This window comes from Solea solea, chromosome 6 (genome assembly GCF_958295425.1).
Source record: "Solea solea chromosome 6, fSolSol10.1, whole genome shotgun sequence".
Taxonomy (NCBI): Eukaryota; Metazoa; Chordata; class Actinopteri; order Pleuronectiformes; family Soleidae; genus Solea; species Solea solea.
Genome location: NC_081139.1, coordinates 26,167,342 through 26,189,755, shown reverse-complemented (window position 1 = coordinate 26,189,755; position 22,414 = coordinate 26,167,342). Strand labels below are relative to the sequence as shown.

General features: G+C 44.6%; 1 protein-coding gene and 9 non-coding genes across 10 annotated transcripts in view; all 10 read right to left on the bottom strand.

Moving 5' to 3' along the window:
- The window catches only part of klhdc8a (kelch domain containing 8A), a 77,799-nt gene that overhangs the window by 35,209 nt on the left and 20,176 nt on the right, over window positions 1-22,414 (bottom strand). The window lies entirely within an intron of this gene.
- On the bottom strand, window positions 524-739 carry LOC131461802 (small nucleolar RNA U3). The gene has a single exon (XR_009240711.1). It is a non-coding gene; the product is annotated as a small nucleolar RNA U3 (small nucleolar RNA).
- Window positions 10,320-10,535, bottom strand: LOC131461817 (small nucleolar RNA U3). The gene has a single exon (XR_009240725.1). It is a non-coding gene; the product is annotated as a small nucleolar RNA U3 (small nucleolar RNA).
- Window positions 11,143-11,351, bottom strand: LOC131461822 (small nucleolar RNA U3). The gene has a single exon (XR_009240730.1). It is a non-coding gene; the product is annotated as a small nucleolar RNA U3 (small nucleolar RNA).
- On the bottom strand, window positions 14,328-14,543 carry LOC131461815 (small nucleolar RNA U3). Its single transcript, XR_009240723.1, has one exon. It is a non-coding gene; the product is annotated as a small nucleolar RNA U3 (small nucleolar RNA).
- LOC131461808 (small nucleolar RNA U3) lies at window positions 15,496-15,711 on the bottom strand. Its single transcript, XR_009240717.1, has one exon. It is a non-coding gene; the product is annotated as a small nucleolar RNA U3 (small nucleolar RNA).
- On the bottom strand, window positions 16,978-17,193 carry LOC131461814 (small nucleolar RNA U3). The gene has a single exon (XR_009240722.1). It is a non-coding gene; the product is annotated as a small nucleolar RNA U3 (small nucleolar RNA).
- On the bottom strand, window positions 17,829-18,044 carry LOC131461804 (small nucleolar RNA U3). Its single transcript, XR_009240713.1, has one exon. It is a non-coding gene; the product is annotated as a small nucleolar RNA U3 (small nucleolar RNA).
- On the bottom strand, window positions 20,566-20,781 carry LOC131461806 (small nucleolar RNA U3). Its single transcript, XR_009240715.1, has one exon. It is a non-coding gene; the product is annotated as a small nucleolar RNA U3 (small nucleolar RNA).
- LOC131461812 (small nucleolar RNA U3) lies at window positions 22,043-22,258 on the bottom strand. The gene has a single exon (XR_009240721.1). It is a non-coding gene; the product is annotated as a small nucleolar RNA U3 (small nucleolar RNA).

The following is a 22,414-nucleotide window of genomic DNA, read 5'->3' as shown; positions in this document are numbered from 1 at the left end:
CAAACACACTATCACAGTTTTTCCATGTTTACTTTTGTTTATTGTGCAAATAAAGACAAGTAACACTGTATTTATTCTCTTTTAACCAGCCACCAGAAAACAGGAGCTGGATGAAGCCCTTGTCTCCATGATAGTGAAGGACACTACAAGGCAGGTATGTATGGGTGCATGCATGAAACAAATGAGTACTTAATTGTATGTCTCACAATTCAACATTATATATTTTTTCCTTTAGGCTCTGAAGGTCATGGTGGAGGCCAAGTACGAGTCAGCAAAGGAGAAGGCTAAAGTTGAAAAGATGGCTGCTGTTAGCCTTACTTGTATCCACAAATCATGCACCAAATCTGAAAATGCCAAAATCACACATGGATAACCTCAACCAAATAATTTTTTCCTGCAAACACAATTAGATGTCCCACTTAACTGAAACATTGAGTTCAACACAGAACTAACACTTTCTAGCTATTAACACAAGTAATAACAAGCTTTACCATGACATGCTTTATATTCAAACTATAGAACAACCACTCTGATCATATTCTCTTCCTCTGAGCTTCATGAAGAAGCAAAGAACAGTCATCAATGACAAGGAGCATATGAGGTAAATCATTACTCAATGCCAACTTCATGCTCAGAAGTGAACATCACAACTCATCATCGTGGTAAGCGAGACCAAACTCTGTAGAAAGACATTTCTTAAGTCAGAAACTATAGAAATGATCCCTAAAAGTATAGTCTTAGCTTAGGAGAAGGTGAAGACAGGATCCAATTATTCTAACTACCCTGGGCACTCATGGTGTTCTCAACTTAGAGAACAAGCCTGGTCTCTTCCTGCTTGTAAACCAGACTGATAGATTGAAGCGGCAGCTGGAGGGTGTTTCTTCCGAAGAGGCCCATTTCGGAGAGGCACCGTGGCAGCCCCAACCACTTTTGGATGAATGTGTTGGCTTTTCCGTCCATCTTACTTGCGGTGGCTGAGGGGATCTCATCCACCACATCAGAGGCCACATCACCCTCCTGTAGAGCGTAAATTGGTAGCACCAGACCTTGTACTTCCCTGGGAGTTGGCTTTGGTCGATCTTTGCCAGGCCTTATGATAGTTGTTTCATCACAGTTCTCCCCATCTGTTTGTCCGTGAACTCGGCTGTGTACTGCCTCCCCAGGATTTTAATGGGTTTCTCTGAGAGGAGTGGGATTTTCTCTCCCCTACGAAGAAACTAGTGTTGTCGTTTCTGACTCTTCTGAGAGACAGGTTCCATGATTTTGCTGGTTTTATTTTCATTCGTGCCCACGACATCAACTCGTCCATCCTTTTCAGCAGTCTTGATGTGCATGCTGCTGTCTGAAGGAGGCTGGTGACATCATCTATGTACGTCCTCAGTGGGGGTAGTCTCTGCCCAGACGGTAGCTTGGTCCCTCCAACCATCTGTCCAACGAGGATTACCTCAAAAGGATGCCACAGACAGGATGGGAGAGATGCAACAACCCATGGCAATTCCTACTTCCTACTGTTGCCACTTAGTGGTGAAGTCTTGGAGAGCAAAGTACATCTGCAGGTCATTGAAGTAGGATGCCACCATGTTCTTTATGCAGGAAGGCATAGGGAAGAACTCCATGGCAAAGTTTATTAATTAATGTAGCAGCATGGATGTGCGCTATCTCATGCATTATGACGGCCCTGATTTGAACACCAATGGTAGCTATGCATTCTAGGTGGACGGGACTATAAATGCGGCATATTCTATCGGTTCTCGTTCTCTGCACTCCTGTAAACGCGTCACTTCCGGTCGGAGTGTTTGGCTCTCGGTGAGTAGGACTGTGCGCTGCTTCACGTCTCTCATGCCCATTCACCTGTGTGCTGATCGGAGTGTTTTGTTGTTGTACTGCAGAGCGGCTGGGCTTACACGCCACGCTCAAGGTGCGCTGTCTCTCCAAGCTGCGGTGGTAAGTGTCCTCCCCCTCTGCATCATACTGTTTGGTGCCTCACGGCTAACACCGTGTGGTTGCAGGTTAATGCCGGTAGCGGCGTGAGTCTCTCTCTCTCTCACTCTCCCCCTATGGTTGTGCGGGCATCATACTCGGCAACAAGGTTTGTTTTCTTGTTTAATTGCCTCATCTAAAATATTGTTAGCGCCATAATTCAAGTGCTAATTTTGTATATTTTTTAAGATGAATGTTGGCCACCTGGCTGAGTAAGACGTGAACTGAATGACGTCACGATCAGCTGTCCCCTGCTGCTTTGTCTCGCTCTGATTCTGCCTGCCTTGACGTCATAACGTGTCGCTTCACGGCTTCTCCCGTGGCCGCTGTTCTGTGCTTGCCGTTTTATTTTGATGTTTTAGTTTAGGTTCACTTCGATTTAGATTTTGTTATTTCACCTGTCCTTTTTGTTTGTTTTGATTTCTGAGATTGATCTTGGTTATTTTGTTTTCATTAACTGCCGTATTACATATATTTTTTTGGGGCGTATTAGTGTGTTTTATATAGTGTTATATGTTTATTATTTTGGGGAATTATATGTAAATTATTTTGGTAGTATAATTTGCCCGGTTGTAATTCTTTGGTTTATTGTGTTTGATTTGGTTATTTTCTTTGAGTGATTAGTGATATTTTCTTTTCTTCTGGGCAATTTATATTTAGTTTAGTAACATAATTTGCCCAGTCTTATTATTATTATTATTATTATTATTATTATTATTATTATTATTATTATCCTGGTTATTCATGCTATTAATTTCTGTATCTTGTTTTTAGTGCCAAGGCTGGTGGTGGTGCTGGTGACCTGGGTGGAGGTGTCCGTTTTCCCTGCGTGCTGTGTCCCCTGGGATTTGGGTATTCACTGTGTGTGTGTGTGTGCGTGTGTGCCTGTCACATAACCTGGTGATTGAGTATTTTGATTTAGACTCCTCCTCTCACTAGCTTCATTTCACCACAAGCCTAGGTCTGCACAGATTTATTTTCTTTTGATTTTGAGTGAACACATTGTGCTTTTAAACAATTTATTAAAGTGTGTATTATTTTAACATTTGGAATCACGTCTCCTGCATTCATTGAGTAGTACTTACTTGCGTGTCCTTTACCTGGGATAATATAATCTTTGGGTGAAAGTCCCAAAGTGGCGTTGTCGGCTCCTTACTCTCAACAATTATTATTTAGTTAGGTTTCTTTCTTACTCTCGCCACAGAACTTGGCGTTGTCGGCAGGACTTACTCAGCAGAGACGTGTATTCATTTTGTGTTCATTCTGTGTTTCTTTTTTTCTTTGCCCTAACATTATTCTTTTTCTTTTGGTAGGCACATTGGGCAGCTGTGAGACAAAGCAGCAGTGGATCTTTGGGTTGGCCTGAGGAGGTTTCTCGCTACAGGTTTGACATTTGTCGGGCTGTTACATTTTAGTTTTACCTGGTAGTGAGTTTCATTAGTCATGGGGGAAGAGCTACAGGAACTTAGAGCCTTGGTGTTGCAGTTAAAAGCTGACAACGAGCGGCTGCGGCAGGAACAGCCTGGCCCTAGTGCGTCATCTGCCTCTTCGGCACAACCTACTGCCCCTTCCACTTCTAGTGTCCCTGTAGCAGAGAGACTAGTTTTTGTGCCCCGAGATAGAAAATGTCCCATCTTTAGGGGGAAAACGGGCATTGGGTTGAGTGAGTGGATAGAGGAGGTACAGGCATGTATGAGGGCACGGCATTTATCCTTTTCCGACCGTGCATTTTTCCTGTATGACCACTTGGAGGGTGAGGCTAAAGAGGAGATCAGGCATCGCTCTGGTGCAGAGAGGGAGGACCCTGAAAGTATACTCACTATCTTGCGGGAGCTGTACGGTTGCACCGAGTCTTATGTTGCTCTGCAGGAGGCATTTTTCTCTAGGAGGCAGCAGGAGGGAGAGACTCTTCAGGAGTTCTCTCTTGCATTAATGGGTCTTATGGAGAGGGTGAAGCAGCGTGCACCTATGGGAATCCTCAATGCAGATGCTCTTCTGCGAGACCAATTTGTTGAGCATGTGTTGGAGAGTTCCCTGCGTCGTGAGTTAAAGCAGTTAGTGCGTAGACATCCTGATTGCACTTTGCTTGACGTCAGAGCCGAGGCGATTCAGTGGGAGCGTGAAGGTTTGCCTGGCGGTGTAAGGGCCCGCAGTCACTCCGTCCCCTTAGTGCTTGGTGTCCAGTATGGTGTTCATGGTAGTCATCAGAGTGCCATCTTTTCTCCCCCAATGTCTGAAGTGCGTGAGATGAGAGAGATGCTAAAGCAGCAGCAAGAGCAGCTGAATCAGCTTACTGAAAGCATCGCACGATTGCAGAACTCTAACTGGCGTAGCCGTCCATCTCGTGCCGACCCTGTAATATGCCGACGCTGTAAGCAGCCTGGCCATTTTGCAAGGGAGTGTGATGGTGTGCGTGCTCCGCACCCGCACTCTTCTACACAACCTCCATCTTTTCCCAATAGACTGCCTCGTCCCGCTTCGGGATCGGGAAACTAGAGCCCGCCAAACTTCAGAGCCACAGTTTGGGTGGGGCAGCTACTGGCTCACCAGTTAGTTTTAGTGGTCCAGATGTTCCCAAGTTGATCTCGTCTTGCCCTCATGTTGATGTCGGCATGGGCGGCGTAAGGGTCCCTTGCTTGGTGGATACTGGTTCTATGGTGTCCACTGTTTCTGAGAGCTTTTTCCACCAGTACTTTGAGCCTTGGGGTCAGGAGCGCCTTCAATCATGCCACTGGTTGCAGCTGCGAGCTGCTAATGGTTTAGCAATTCCTTATATTGGCTACTTGGAGCTAGAGGTACAACTTTGTGGGAAGTTCATGCCAAATTGTGGGGTGTTAGTTGTGAAGGACCCCCCTGGTGGCATACCTGCTCAAGTGCCTGGTGTCCTTGGAATGAACGTGATCCGTAGGTGCTACCAAGAACTCTTTGTTGAGTATGGTGAGGCTTTATTTTCTCAGCCCTGTTTCTCTGGGACCCCAGAGCCCATTGTGCAGGCACTGCAGCAGTGTCAGCGTGTGGCTGCTGAGACTCCTCAGGATGGTCCAGGGAGGGCAAAGGTCAGAGGTAAGAGGGCTTGGCGTATTCCGGGTGGTGTCATGAAGATCGTGGCAGCCACCTGCTCTGAACAGTATTCAGGTTCCACAGTCTTGTTTGAGCCCCCAGCCTCTGGTTTGCCGGCTGGCTTGCTCGCCTCCCCTGCCCTAGTTCAAGTCATTAGGGGCACGACCTACATACCTGTTGTTAATGTAGGATTCACTGATGTGATGTTGCATCCTCGCACTGTTGTTGGTACACTAGACGCTGTAAATATTGTTAGCCTTCCTTCAGGAGTCACTGAAGTGCCCTCTGGTTTAGCCACCTCGTCATCACAAACAGTTGCCCTTACTGAACAGAAGCAGGTGCAGGACATAGATTTGTCGTCATTGTCTATGGACGAACAAGTCCGAGTGAGGTCTCTGCTGGGGCAGTACACCAACGTTTTCTCAGCCCATGACGGAGATCTGGGCTGTACCAACCTGATCTCTCATGACATACCTCTGGTTGATGATGTCCCAGTTAGACAACGCTACAGGCGCATTCCACCCTCAGAATATGAGGTTGTGAAGGAACACATCAATCAGCTGCTCTCATCACAGGTAATCCGGGATAGTAGCAGCCCCTATGCATCCCCTATTGTGTTGGTGAAGAAAAAGGATGGTAGTCTGAGAATGTGTGTTGACTATAGACAACTTAACGGAAAAACCAGAAAAGATGCTTTTCCGCTTCCTCGCATAGAGGAATCGTTGGATGCGCTGTCAGGCGCATGCTGGTTTTCCACCCTTGATCTGGCCAGTGGTTATAACCAGGTGCCTGTGACTGAATCAGACAGGTCAAAAACTGCTTTTTGTACCCCATTTGGCTTGTTCGAATGGAACAGAATGCCATTTGGGCTTTGTAACGCCCCCAGCACCTTTCAAAGGCTGATGCAACGCATTTTCGGGGATCAGCAATGTGAGTCACTACTGCTGTATCTTGATGATATTGTCGTGTTTTCATCCACTGTTGAACAACATCTGGAGCGGTTGCAGGTCGTGCTGAATCGACTCCAAAATGAGGGTCTAAAGGCCAAGCTCAGCAAATGTGCCTTCTTTCAGAAGGAAGTGCATTACTTGGGCCATGTGATATCTGGCAAAGGTGTTTCCACTGACCCCAGCAAGATCGACTCTGTTGTTAAATGGCCAACACCCACAACCGTCTCCGAGTTGAGGTCTTTTCTTGGTTTTGCCAGTTATTATCGGCGTTTTGTGGAAGGGTTTGCCCAGTTGGCAGCCCCTCTGCATAAGGCTGTGGCAGAGTTTGGTCATACCAAGAATGGTAGGAAGTCCAAGCATGAGGTGATTAAACGTTGGATGGATGATTGTGACCCGAGCTTTCAAGCACTTAAGGCTAGGCTCACTACTGCACCAGTATTGGCCTATGCTGATTTTTCCCTCCCTTTCGTTTTGGAGGTTGACGCAAGCCATGGTGGCTTGGGGGCGGTGCTCTCTCAGAACCAAGCGGGAAAGGTAAGGCCGATCGCCTATGCTAGTCGAGGTTTGAGGCCTACAGAAAGGAACATGGTGAACTACAGTTCCATGAAGCTTGAGTTCTTGGCCCTTAAGTGGGCAATGACTGAAAAATTCAGGGAGTACTTGCTAGGTAATAAGTGTGTTGTCTTCACTGACAACAACCCCCTGAGCCACTTGTCTTCTGCTAAACTGTCTGCAGCTGAGCAGCGATGGGCAGCACAACTCGCATCATTTGACTTTGATATTAAATACAGGTCGGGGAAGAGTAACCAGAATGCGGATGCCTTGTCTCGTCAGTACCCACCTGGGCCTCAGGATGTGGAAGCCATGCTCCCAGGTACTGCCTTGCCTAAGCCGTTGCAGCAAGCTCTGAGGTTGAGAGAGCCTGAGGTAACCCAAGCTGCTATTGTAGCTCTGCCACAGCACACAATCTCTGAGATCTGTTCTCTCCAGCAGGCTGATCCTGTTATCCTTGAGTTGCTGAAATTTTGGCGTAAAAAGCAGCGTCCCAGCCATGAGGAGCGGTTACAGCTGTCTCAGTCCACATTGACCCTGCTCCGGCAGTGGGACCGCCTGGTTGAGAGGGACGGAGTCCTGTACCGCAAGGTTTTCCGCTCTGATGGTGCAGAGCCGGTGTTTCAGGTGCTGTTACCTGACACTCTCACCAAAGAGGTCCTGACCCAAGTCCATCAGGAGCATGGGCATCAGGGGGTAGAACGAACTTTGGCACTGTTGCGGTCCCGGTGCTATTGGCCTGGCATGTCCTCTGATGTGGCTCAATGGTGTCATGCATGTGAGAGGTGTCAGGTTGCAAAAGATGTTCACCCAACAGCTCGCAGCTATATGGGCCATCTTTTGGCATCACATCCTAATGAAATTCTGGCTATTGACTATACCACTCTTGAGCCTGCCCAGAATGGTGTTGAAAACGTCTTGGTTATGACTGACGTTTTTAGTAAATATACTATAGCTGTCCCCACCCGGGATCAGCGTGCCCCCACAGTAGCTAAGGTCCTGGTATCGGAGTGGTTTTACAAGTTTTGTGTCCCCGCTCGGTTACACTCTGACCAAGGCCGTAACTTCGAGAGCTCACTTATACAGCAACTTTGCAGTCTGTACGGTATTGTGAAGTCGCGTACCACCCCGTACCACCCTGAAGGTAATGGTCAGTGTGAGCGGTTTAACCGGACGCTCCACAACTTGCTGCGCACCTTACCTGTCTCCCGAAAGAGGGACTGGAACTCGTGTTTGCCTCAAGTTCTGTACTGCTATAACACGACACCCCATCAGGCTACAGGAGAGTCTCCGTTCTTTTTGATGTTTGGCCAGGAGCCTCGGCTGCCACTAGATTTTCTTTTGGCTAGGGTTGAGAGTCCTGTTAATGGTTTAGTCCATGAGTGGGTCGAGGAGCACCAAGCTCGATTGCAGGTGGCATTTGCAGGTGCAAGGAAGCGCTTACAACAGGCAGCAGCCCGCCGAAAGCAAGCCCATGACCAGCATGTAAGAGATCTGCCACTGAGGGAGGGTCAGTTGGTATTCTTGCGGGACTTCAGTGCAAGGGGGCCCCACAAAACCCGGGATAGATGGAGTTCGGTAAAATATCGAGTGTTGAGGGCACCTGCAGAAAGTGGCTCAGTGTACACAATTGTGCCAGTAGATGACCAGACCAAGGTCAGGCAGGTCCATCGCAGAATGTTGAAGGCTGTGATTGGAGCAGACTCACCTGGTGGTGCTTCCCCTCTTAATCCACCACTGGTGGAAGAACCACTTCCTGAAAATGAATGCTCATTTGATTATGATCTGTTGGTTTTTAGGCAACAACCCCCACTGGCCTCTTGGGCGGTGCCCGCCACTAGGTCAACTGTGGTGACCCAGACGACTCCCCAAATGCCAGTTCCACCGTCAGACCCCAACCCCTCTGAGTGTGGCCCTTTGACAGCTTCACATACTGAGGAATCAGAATCCTTGGTCTCTCTCCCAGTCCATTGTCCTAGTCCTGGACATATGGCTCCACGCCGGACCATGCGTTCAACAGCTGGTCAACATTCTAATGTGCATCACATGCCACAGCCAGTTAGGCAGGTGGAGGCTGCGGTCCCTCCTGCACCAGTATCCAATTCAGTGTCTGTGTTATTTAGACCTTGGAACTAGCATGTGGTTCTGTTTGATTTGTCCATCGTCGGGACGACGATGCAAGAAGCGGGGGTAGAATGTAGCAGCATGGATGTGCGCTATCTCATGCATTATGACGGCCCTGATTTGAACACCAATGGTAGCTATGCATTCTAGGTGGACGGGACTATAAATGCGGCATATTCTATCGGTTCTCGTTCTCTGCACTCCTGTAAACGCGTCACTTCCGGTCGGAGTGTTTGGCTCTCGGTGAGTAGGACTGTGCGCTGCTTCACGTCTCTCATGCCCATTCACCTGTGTGCTGATCGGAGTGTTTTGTTGTTGTACTGCAGAGCGGCTGGGCTTACACGCCACGCTCAAGGTGCGCTGTCTCTCCAAGCTGCGGTGGTAAGTGTCCTCCCCCTCTGCATCATACTGTTTGGTGCCTCACGGCTAACACCGTGTGGTTGCAGGTTAATGCCGGTAGCGGCGTGAGTCTCTCTCTCTCTCACTCTCCCCCTATGGTTGTGCGGGCATCATACTCGGCAACAAGGTTTGTTTTCTTGTTTAATTGCCTCATCTAAAATATTGTTAGCGCCATAATTCAAGTGCTAATTTTGTATATTTTTTAAGATGAATGTTGGCCACCTGGCTGAGTAAGACGTGAACTGAATGACGTCACGATCAGCTGTCCCCTGCTGCTTTGTCTCGCTCTGATTCTGCCTGCCTTGACGTCATAACGTGTCGCTTCACGGCTTCTCCCGTGGCCGCTGTTCTGTGCTTGCCGTTTTATTTTGATGTTTTAGTTTAGGTTCACTTCGATTTAGATTTTGTTATTTCACCTGTCCTTTTTGTTTGTTTTGATTTCTGAGATTGATCTTGGTTATTTTGTTTTCATTAACTGCCGTATTACATATATTTTTTTGGGGCGTATTAGTGTGTTTTATATAGTGTTATATGTTTATTATTTTGGGGAATTATATGTAAATTATTTTGGTAGTATAATTTGCCCGGTTGTAATTCTTTGGTTTATTGTGTTTGATTTGGTTATTTTCTTTGAGTGATTAGTGATATTTTCTTTTCTTCTGGGCAATTTATATTTAGTTTAGTAACATAATTTGCCCAGTCTTATTATTATTATTATTATTATTATTATTATTATTATTATTATTATTATCCTGGTTATTCATGCTATTAATTTCTGTATCTTGTTTTTAGTGCCAAGGCTGGTGGTGGTGCTGGTGACCTGGGTGGAGGTGTCCGTTTTCCCTGCGTGCTGTGTCCCCTGGGATTTGGGTATTCACTGTGTGTGTGTGTGTGCGTGTGTGCCTGTCACATAACCTGGTGATTGAGTATTTTGATTTAGACTCCTCCTCTCACTAGCTTCATTTCACCACAAGCCTAGGTCTGCACAGATTTATTTTCTTTTGATTTTGAGTGAACACATTGTGCTTTTAAACAATTTATTAAAGTGTGTATTATTTTAACATTTGGAATCACGTCTCCTGCATTCATTGAGTAGTACTTACTTGCGTGTCCTTTACCTGGGATAATATAATCTTTGGGTGAAAGTCCCAAAGTGGCGTTGTCGGCTCCTTACTCTCAACAATTATTATTTAGTTAGGTTTCTTTCTTACTCTCGCCACATTAACATACAACTGTTATTTACATTAAAGAACAACCACTCTGATCATATTCTCTTCCTCTGAGCTTCATGAAAAAGCAAAGAACAGTCATCAATGACGGTGAGTGGATGAAATACATCATAACTCAATGTCAACTTCATGCTCAGAAGAGAACATCACAACTCATCATCGTGGTAAGCTAGACCAAACTCTTTAGAAACACATTTCTCAAGTTAAAAACTATAGAAATGATCCCTGAAAGTATAGTTTTAGTTAAGGAGAAGGTGAAGACAGGATCCAATTCTTCTAACTACCCTGGTCACTCATGGTTTTCTCCAACTGTCTCACATAAACGTCACAACGCACATCAAGTAAATAAAGCATGTGTTGTTGTCTTGCTATAATGGCTACAACTGCAACACTGTTTTTTCCCCACTGCCTCACCTGCAGGAAATCACACTGAAGCCGTTGGCACATAAGTCACAAATACCAAAAATCTGACATCATAATCCCTAAAACCAAGAAATCAAACAGTTTAATCACACCACACACTTTATCTGGAGAAATCCACCTCACAAGTTAAGACTTCAATGAAACAATCTCAACTCTATTTAGGTGTGAAAATGACCTTAGTCCACTTATAAATATGTAGATCATTAATGAAGTTCATAAATTGTATCCACAAATCATGTACTAAATGTGAAAATGCCAAAATCACGTATGGTTATTCTCAACCAAATAATTTTTTCCTGCAAACACAATAAGATCTCCCACTTAAGAGAAACATTAAGTTCAATACAGAACTAACACTTTCTGGATATTAAGACAAGTAACAATAGGATTTAACATGAGATACTTTATATTCACACTTAAGAACAACCACTCTGATCATATTCTCTTCCTCTAAGCTTCATGAAGAAGCAAAATACAATCATCAAAGACAGTGAGTGGACGAAATAGATGTCAACTTCATGCTCAAAAGAGAACATCACAACTCATAATCGTGGTAAGCGAGACCAAACTCTTTAGAAAAAAATGACTGCGAGACCCCAAGACAGGATCCAATTCTTCCAACTACCCTGGTCACTCGGGGTTTTCTCCTACTGTCTCACATAAACGACACAACACACATCAAGTAAATAAAGCATGTGTTGTTGTCTTGCTATAATGGCTACAACTGCAACACTGTTTTTTCCCCACTGCCTCGCCTGCAGGAAATCACACTGAAGCCGTTGGCACATGTGTCACAAATACTAAAAATGTGACATCATAACCCCCAACACCAAGAAATCAAACATTTTAATCACACCACTAGGCCTGCACGATTCGGGGGAAAATTCGAATCACAATTTTTTAGCTTACAATTGATATCAGGATTCTCTGGCATGATTTTTTTCCCTCACGAAGTGTGAAGTTTATTGCACACATGAACCATGACAAAACAAAACAAATTGACAGTACCACTTTCGGATCTCTTGCCTTGTACTGCTTCATCTTATTGCATTTTGTGGTGAAGTTTGAGGTGCTGGTAAAGATTTGTGGTATTAGCTTGCGGTGCTGCAACGACGGCAAAGCATGCCTTGCAAATCACATTAGACTGACCCTCGTCGTCTTGTTTGAACCAGAAATACTTCCACACCACCGAATTGGAGCATTTTTTCGGAACGAGTTCGGTTTGAGACGTGGTTGGCTGATTCTCATCACTGGTAACTGGGTTTTCATCATCCATTTTTAGTCCTGTCGCACTAGTCTAGTTCAACGGTGTTTACTTTTGTTTATTGTGCACATAAAGACAAGTAACACTGTATTTACTGTCTTTTAAACAGCCACCAGAAAACAGGAGCTGGATGAAGCCCTTGTCTCCATGATAGTGAAGGACACACAGCCCTTCAGTATTGTGGAAGATGTTGGATTCAGGGCATTTGTGTCCAAAATGGATCCCAATTATGTTCTCCCTACAAGGCAGGTATGTATGGGTGCATGAATGAAACAAATGATTACTTTATTGTATGTCTCACAATTCAAACAAATTCAGCATTATATTTGTTTTCCTTCAGGCTCTGAAGGCCATGGTGGAGGCCAAGTACGAGTCAGCAAAGGAGAAGGCTAAGGCTACAGTTGAAAAGGTGGCTGCTGTTAGCCTTACTTCTGACATGTGGACATCCATCAACATGGATGCCTACCTGGCTGTAACATGCCATTTTGTGGGTGAGAAAACCAGGTTCAGCTCAGTGCTGTTGGGAGTGCAGGCATTCCCCCAATCACACACTGCTGAAAATATAGCTCGTGTGAAAGCCTCCCTGATGGAGGAATGGGGAATCACTAATAAGGTGACATGTATGGTCACTGATGGTGCTCCCAATATGGTTGCATGTGTGAGAGAGCTGAAGCTTCGGCACCATATTTGCATTGCACACACCCTGAATCTGATAGTGAAGAAGGCACTTGACCAGAACCCTGTGCTCTCTGGCATCTGGGCCAAAGCAAGGAAGCTGGTTGGCTTCTTTAGAAGCAGCACCACTGCTAAGGTATGTTCATTCCCTTTATTCCAATTTATGATAACACTTAGTTTGTCTGTGTTCCTGCTGCAGTGATTTAATGGCCTACTCATCTGTATCTTTAAAGGAGAAGCTTACACAAGTGCAGCTTCATCTGGGGATGGCGAAAATGAAGCTCATGCAAGAAGTGGAGACCAGATGGAACAGCACATACTTGATGCTGCAACGTTTGGTGGAGCTACGGGAGCCAGTCGGAGCAGCGTTAGCTGGGCTACATCATGACACGCCCATGATCACTTCAGATGAGTTTAACACTATTGGAGGGTGCCTTTCTTTGCTGTCTCCCTTTTATGATGCCACTGTAGAGCTGTCAGCCGAGGAAAATGTGTCTGCCTCCAAAGTAGTCCCCCTAATGAAAATGCTGGAGCAAAACTTTCAGGAGGAAGTAGCAAAGCCGGCACTTGCAGTGGCATTGGAAATGGGAGACCAGCTCATCAGGCAACTACGGGAGAAACTTCATATTTCGCAGTCGATGAGCATCATGTCCCTTGCTACACTCCTGGACCCCCGATTTAAAGTGATTGGATTTTTCAGTCAAACAAAAGCCACCGAAGCTATAAAGCGACTGACCTCAGAGTGTGCTACCATTGTAAGGGCACAACAAAGCAGAGAGGAAATCCCCCAGGCTTCTACCTCTCATGATGTCACTGGAGGCAATCTATTATTTTACATTTTGACATCAGTTATTCCTATGTCAACACTTACTAACATGATCTGTGGTTTTCTCTTAGGTAGCAAACTGTGGCATCGTTTAGACACCAGCGTCATGGAGGCAAGGAGGTCTCAAAATGTCACTGCAGATGCCACTGTGGAGGTCCAGCGGTACCTTTCTGAGCCAAATATAGGAAGACTGGAAAACCCTCTGGAGTACTGGGAGAGGCAAAAACTGCTCTACCCAAACTTATACAAACTTGCACTTGCCTTTTTGTGCACGCCGGCATCTTCTGTGCCTTGTGAAAGGGTGTTCTCCAAGGCCAGAGAGGTTGTGTCAAAGAAAAGAAATCGTTTAAAACCAACAAATGTTGAAACATTACTGTTTCTGAATAAAAATGATTGACATTTCCCCTGTCCTATACATCATTGTCCAAGTTACACAAGCAGAATCTGTGCCCTTTTCCTAGTTCCACAAGCACTTTCACTGTCCTCTGCCTGATTACGCCCATGCCATTTTCAGAAAAACATTGCACAACCTGCCATATTATGATATTACCATTTTGGGAAGATTTACACACACAGAATACATTCAAAATATTTATTAAACACATATGTACAACAATTATTTGGTCATACATTTTTTGTAATTCATAGTCATTTCTAACAGACACAACAATTCAATTCATCACACATTTTGTGGTTCAGATACAGCTGTCTGTGATTATACACTTGGCCAGTAGTTGGTTTCGTGTGCACATGAAGCTTCGAGAAATGAACCCTTTCTCGAACCAATTGGCTCAAGTGGTTCAATGCCTCATGAGGCTTCATCTCACCATCACTAATAAAGAACAACCACTCAGATCATATACTCTTCCTCTGAGCTTCATGAAGAAGCAAAGAACAGTCATCAATGACAATGAGCAGATGAAGCAAATCATTACTCAATGGCAGTTTCATGCTCAGAAGAGAACATCATGGCTCATCATCATGGTAAGCGAGACCAAACTCTTTAGAAACACATTTCTCAAATCAAAAACTATAGAAATGATCCCTGAAAGTATAGTCTTAGTTTAGGAGAAGGTGAAGACAGGATCCAATTCTACTAACTACCCTGGTCACTCGTGGTTTTCTCCAACTGTCTCACATAAACGTCACGACACACCATGTGAAAATAAAGCACCATCTTGACAGAGCCGCACAAACCAGTTTAAGATAAAAATACAGGAATAGGAAAAAAACAATCTAAACAATAGCACGGACAATTTGCATAAAAAAGCAACTGCTCGCAAACTAACGGTTTGCAACAGTGACTCGGTTCTCATCGTTCATTCAAAAGAGCCGTTCAAATGATCTGACTCGTTTGTGAATGTCACAGTTCTAGTTTAGTTCTTTCCACATGAGCAGAGCGCAGACTCCGTCTGACTCAGTCACTGAACTGGTTGTGATTCAGTTCAGTGCTTCTGGCTCTCGTCAGTTGTTTCATCACAGTTCTCCCCATCTGTTTGCCCGTGAACTCTGCTGTGTACTGCCTCCCCAGGCTTTTAATGGGTTTCTCTGAGAGGAGTGGGATTTTCTCTCCCCTACGAAGAAACTGGTGTTGTCATTTCTGACTCTTCTGAGAGACAGGCTCCATGATTTTGCTGGTTTTATTTTTATTCGTGCCCACGACATCAACTCGTCCATCCTTTTCAGCAGTCTTGATGTGCATGCTGCTGTCTGAAGGAGGCTGGTGACATCATCCATGTACGTCCTCAGTGGGGGTAGTCTCTGCCCAGAGGGTAGCTTGGTCCCTCCAACCACTGTCTTGCTCCAACGAGGATTACCTCAAAAGGCTGCCACGGACAGGATGGGAGCGATGCAACAACCCATGGCAATTCCTACTTCGTACTGTTGCCACCCAGTGGTGAAGTCTTGGAGAACAAAGTACATCTGCAGATGATTGAAGTAGGATGCCATAGGGAAGAACTCCATGGAATAGTTTATTACTTACCATACAACTGTTATTTACATTTAAGAACAACCACTCGGATCATATTCTCTTCCTCTGAGCTTCATAAAAAAGCAGAGAACAGTCATCAATGACAATGAGCAGATGAAGTAAATCATTACTCAATGTCAACTTCATGCTCAGAAGAGAACATCACAATTCATCATCGTGGTAAGCGAGACCAAACTCCTTAGAAACACATTTCTCAAGTCAAAAACTATAGAAATGATCCCTGAAAGTATAGTCTTAATTTAGGAGAAGGTAAAGACAGGATCCAATTCTTCTAACTATCCTGGTCACTCATGGTTTTCTCCTACTGTCTCACATAAACAACACAACACACATCAAGTAAATATAGCACGTGTTGTCTTGCTATATGGCTACAACTGCAACACTGTTTTTTCCCCACTGCCTTGCCTGCAGGAAATCCCACTGAAGCCATTGGCACGTGTCACAAGTCAAACAGTTTAATCACACCAGACACTTTATCTGGAGAAATCCACCTCACAAGTTAAGACTTCAATGAAACATTTCTTTCTACAATCTTGACAACATTTAGGTTTGAAAATGACCTTTGTCCACTGCTGCAAGTTTGTGACTCAGCACAGCAAAGCACAACCTATAAATATGCAGATTATAAATAAAGTTCATACATTGTATCCACAAATCATGCATTAAATCGGAAAATGCCAAAACCACACATGAAAGAATTGAACCAAATTTTTTTTTCCAACAAGCACAAATAGATCTCCCACTTACCAGAAACATTAAGTATAATACAGAACTAACACTTTCTAGCTATTAACACAAGTAATTACAAGCTTTGCCGTAGTGTTGTAGTACTTGAGATCTGTCTTGGTCTCATGACCACTTTTTGAAGGTCTCGGTCTCGGATTTGGCTGTATTTTTACTCGGGCTTGTCTCGGTTTCGGACAAAGCGCACTCGGTATTCTATTTCAAGACTGGTCAAGACCACAACTGTGGGGATATCAATAAATTGCCTGTGCATTTTTAGATTAACTTGTTAATATCATTAGTGTGATTTTGCGTAAATGGTATTGCTTCGGGTACAACCAATAACTTGACTCATTTATCATTTGAAATTTTTGTCACCGTTAACGGCTGTCACCCCTTTCACATGCCCCCTTTCACACGCCCCCCTTTCCCACGCCCCCCACAAAAGTGCATGTGAGTGACAGGAGAAGAGGCCGTGAGAAGATGTCAGCCAACTCATCTATAATAAAAATTGGTTACCTGAACCACAAAGACTTTTTAGCATAAATACCTCCAAAAGAAAACAAAGTGCAACGTGTAAATTCTGCATAGCGACGCTAACGGAGACGGCTGGGACCACGTCCAATTTTTACTGTCTTGGTCTTGTCTCGTCTCTGTCTCGACCCCTCAAAGTCTTGGTCTTGTCTTGGTCTAGATACACTGTGGTCTAGGCCTCACAGTTTAGATGGTTTTGACTGCAACACTAGTGATCAGATACTTTATATTAACACTGAAGAACAACCACTCAAATCATATTCTCTTCCTCCGAGCTTCATGAAGAAGCAAAGAACAGTCATCAATGACAACGAGCATATGAAGCAAATCATTACTCAATGGCAGCTTCATGCTCAGAAGAGAACATCACGACTCATCATCGTGGTAAGCGAGACCAAACTCTTTAGAAACACATTTCTCAAGTTTAAAACTATAGAAATGATCCCTGAAAGTATAGTCTTAGTTAACGAGAAGATGAAGACAGGATCCAATTCTTCTAACTATCCTGGTCACTCGGGGTTTTCTCCTACTGTCTCACATAAACAACACAACACACATCAAGTAAATAAAGCATGTGTTGTCTTGCTATAATGGCTACAACTGCAACACTGTTTTTTCCCCAATGCCTCACCTGCAGGAAATCACACTGAAGCCGTTGGCACATGTGTCACAAATACTAAAAATCTGACATCATAACCCCTAAAACCAAGAAATCAAACAGTTTAATCACACCAGACACTTTATCTGGAGAAATCCACCTCACAAGTTAAGACTTCAATGAAACAACTACATTTAGGTGTGAAAATGATCTTAGTCCACTGCTGCGAGTTTGTGACTCAACACAGCAAAGCACAACTTACACATATGTAGATCATTAATAAAGTTCATAAATTGTATCCCCAAATCATGTACTAAATGTGAAAATGCCAAAATCACACACAGTTATTCTCATCTAAATAATTTTTTCCTGCAAACACAATTAGATCTCCCACTTAAGAGAAACATTAAGTTAAATACAGAACTAACACTTTATAGCTGTTAAGACAAGTAACAATAAGATTTAACATGAGACACTTTATATTCACACTTAAGAACAACCACTCTGATCATATTCTCTTCCTCTGAGCTTCATGAAGAAGCAAAGAACAGTCATCAATGACAGTGAGCATACGAAGTAAATCATTACTCAATGCCAACTTCATGCTCAGAAGAGAACATCACAACTCATCATCGTGGTAAGCGAGACCAAACTCTTTACAAGCACATTTCTCAAGTCAGAAACTATAGAAATGATCCCTGAAAGTATAGTCTTAGTTTAGGAGAAGGTGAAGACAGGATCCAATTCTTCTAACTACCCTCGGCACTCATGGTTTTCTCCTACTGTCTCACACAGTTTGTGAACCATTAAAGTTGATTGTAGCATGCTTATTTTCTAAAAACTTCCACCAATAAAGTATGTATTGTTGGAATGGTAAGTTTGAATGTGATTGTGATTATTTTCTTGATAAAAATCAGTTAGCCCTGTCTAGCTTCTAAAAGAATAATCAAATATAAAGATAAACAGCTCCTCATGTTCAGGTTTCCTTCAAAGACCCATGATACCAGCTCTAGAAGTGAACGAATACTTTAAGGTAAGTGAGAATAACTAGCTTCCCTGTCATTCCTACATGTACAACACTGATAATGTCCCACACTTTCTGACTTAATTATCAGTGAAATGTACAGGTACTGTAGGTGGAACACCTGCTAGGCATTGCTGCCAGTCGCACCTCCTCCAGTGCCCACGGGTCAGCTGCAGGGTCATCAGCCAGGAAACACCATTCACCAACATTTCGCTCCATTAATCCTGGAACGTCTCCTGGTGGCAGAGCAGTGACAGGACGCCTCCCTGTCACCCCCTGCAGCTGTTGTGGGGGTTAGCTGTTTTTTCCCCAGCTCTTGTCTTTCCTCCTCAGCCAGAGCTAAAAGCTCCCCTTCTTGGCCTCCTCCGCTATCTCTTTAGTGGCCTTCTTCAGGTTCCCTCACTCCTGTGTCCCTCAGAAGGCGTATGGTTGACAGCCCCATGTAGCCTCGGCATCCGACCTCCACTGGGTAGATGGTGGTCCTCCAGCCAGCCTCCTGACACTCAGCAGCCAGGTCTGAGTACTTGGCCTTCTTGCGTTCATAGGAAGCTTCCATCCCCCCCCTCAGCTGGTATTGTGAGCTCAATGAGGAACACAGATTCCGCCTTGGTGGACCACACCACTATGTCGGGGTGGATAGATGTTGCAGTGATCTCCGCCGGGAACTGGAGCTGCCTGTCAAGGCCGACTCTCATGTTCCACTCCTGGTAAGGGGAAAATGGCCTAGGTGTTTCTCTTGGCCTGATTCTCCTACCCCCACCCGCTGATGGTGCCCCTTTACTGCCCTGTCGTGGTTCCTCTTGCACCTTGGCCAGTTTTCTCAGGATTTGGTCGTGGCGGCATCTGTAGCGTCCCTGGGAGAGCGCGATCTTACAGCCTGCTAAGATGTGCTGGAGGCTTGCGCTAGGGGTATTGCAGAGCGTGCAGCATTCCTCACTCCCGAACCACTGGTGAAGGTTCTGAGGGCAGGGAAGCGTGTCATAGGATGAGTGGATGAGGAAGCTGAGCCTTGCCTGTGGAATCTTCCACAGGTCTGACTAGGTGATGTTTTGGTTGACAACTCCCTTACAGGTTGTCCAGCTTCCCTTTCGGCCCTGCAACATGGCATTGATCTTGTAACACTCTTCCTTTTTTCCTGTCACCTCCGCCACCACCATCTCCTTCCTCTCTTTGTGGTTGGCCTTGGACCAGAACCGTGGCCCTTCTCCCCATCCTAGTCCTGCTCTTCCTGCCTGGAATCTACCGACAATCTCTTGGTGTTGCAGACGACTGACGGCTTGGTCGACCTCAGCCTGTCCGAACCTTGGGGTTCGTGTTCCTTACAGCCTGGTCAGTGGACTCTCTCAACTGAGAGAACAAGCCTGGTCTCTTCCTGCTTGTAAACCAGACTGATAGATTGAAGCGGCAGCTGGAGGGTGTTCCTTCCGAAGAGGCCAGTTTCGGAGAGGCACCGTGGCAGGCCCAACCACTTTTGGATGAATGTGTTGGCTTTTCCGTCCATCTTACTTGCGGTGGCTGAGGGGATCTCATCCACCACATCAGAGGCCACATCACCCTCCTGTAGAGCGCAAATTGGTAGCACCAGACCTTGTACTTCCCTGGGAGTTGGCTTTGGTCGATCTTTGCCAGGCCTTATGATAGTTGTTTCATCACAGTTCTCCCCATTTGTTTGTCCGTGAACTCGGCTGTGTTACTGCCTCCCCAGGATTTTAATGGGTTTCTCTGAGAGGAGTGGGATTTTCTCTCCTCTACGAAGAAACTAGTGCTGTCGTTTCTGACTCTTCTGAGAGACAGGTTCCATGATTTTGCTGGTTTTATTTTCATTCGTGCCCACGACATCAACTCGTCCATCCTTTTCAGCAGTCCTGATGTGCATGCTGCTGTCTGAAGGAGGCTGGTGACATCATCCATGTACGTCCTCAGTGGGGGTAGTCTCTGCCCAGACGGTAGCTTGGTCCCTCCAACCATCTGTCTCGCTCCAATGAGGATTACCTCAAAAGGATGCCACAGACAGGATGGGAGAGATGCAACAACCCATGGCAATTCCTACTTCCTACTGTTGCCACCTTGTGGTGAAGTTTTGGAGAGCAAAGTTCATCTGCAGGTCATTGAAGTAGGATGCCACCATGTTCTTTATGCAGAAAGGCGTAGGGGAGAACTCCATGGCATAGTTTATTATTAACATACAACTGTTATTTACATTAAAGAACAACCACTCGGATCATATTCTCTTCCTCTGAGCTTCATGAAAAAGCAGAGAACAGTCATCAATGACAATGAGCAGATGAAGTAAATCATTACTCAATGTCAACTTCATGCTCAGAAGAGAACATCACAATTCATCATCGTGGTAAGCGAGACCAAACTCTTTAGAAACACATTTCTCAAGTCAAAAACTATAGAAATGATCCCTGAAAGTATAGTCTTAATTTAGGAGAAGGTAAAGACAGGATCCAATTCTTCTAACTATCCTGGTCACTCATGGTTTTCTCCTACTGTCTCACATAAACAACACAACACACATCAAGTAAATATAGCACGTGTTGTCTTGCTATATGGCTACAACTGCAACACTGTTTTTTCCCCACTGCCTTGCCTGCAGGAAATCCCACTGAAGCCATTGGCACGTGTCACAAATCAAACAGTTTAATCACACCAGACACTTTATCTGGAGAAATCCACCTCACAAGTTAAGACTTCAATGAAACATTTCTTTCTACAATCTTGACAACATTTAGGTTTGAAAATGACCTTTGTCCACTGCTGCAAGTTTGTGACTCAGCACAGCAAAGCACAACCTATAAATATGCAGATTATAAATAAAGTTCATACATTGTATCCACAAATCATGCATTAAATCTGAAAATGCCAAAACCACACATGAAAGAATTGAACCAAATTTTTTTTCCAACAAGCACAAATAGATCTCCCACTTACCAGAAACATTAAGTTTAATACAGAACTAACACTTTCTAGCTATTAACACAAGTAATTACAAGCTTTACCGTAGTGTTGTAGTACTTGAGATCTGTCTTGGTCTCATGACCACTTTTTGAAGGTCTCGGTCTCGGAATCGGCTGTATTTTTACTCGGGCTTGTCTCGGTTTCGGACAAAGCGCACTCGGGATTCTATTTCAAGACTGGTCAAGACCACAACTGTGGGGATATCAATAAATTGCCTGTGCATTTTTAGATTAACTTGTTAATATCATTAGTGTGATTTTGCGTAAATGGTATTGCTTCGAGTACAACCAATAACTTGACTCATTTATCATTTGAAATTTTTGTCACCGTTAACGGCTGTCACCCCTCTCGCCCCCTTTCACATGCCCCCCTTTCCCACGCCCCCCACAAAAGTGCATGTGAGTGATAGGAGAAGAGGCCGTGAGAAGATGTCAGCCAACTCATCTATAATAAAAATTGGTTACCTGAACCACAAAGACTTTTTAGCATAAATACCTCCAAAAGAAAACAAAGTGCAACGTGTAAATTCTGCAAAGCGACGCTAACGGAGACGGCTGGGACCACGTCCAATTTTTACTGTCTTGGTCTTGTCTCGTCTCGGTCTCGACCCCTCAAAGTCTTGGTCTTGTCTTGGTCTAGATACACTGTGGTCTAGGCCTCACAGTTCAGATGGTTTTGACTGCAACACTAGTGATCAGATACTTTATATTAACACTGAAGAACAACCACTCAAATCATATTCTCTTCCTCCGAGCTTCATGAAGAAGCAAAGAACAGTCATCAATGACAACGAGCATATGAAGCAAATCATTACTCAATGGCAGCTTCATGCTCAGAAGAGAACATCACGACTCATCATCGTGGTAAGCGAGACCAAACTCTTTAGAAACACATTTCTCAAGTTTAAAACTATAGAAATGATCCCTGAAAGTATAGTCTTAGTTAACCAGAAGATGAAGACAGGATCCAATTCTTCTAACTATCCTGGTCACTCGGGGTTTTCTCCTACTGTCTCACATAAACAACACAACACACATCAAGTAAATAAAGCATGTGTTGTCTTGCAATAATGGCTACAACTGCAACACTGTTTTTT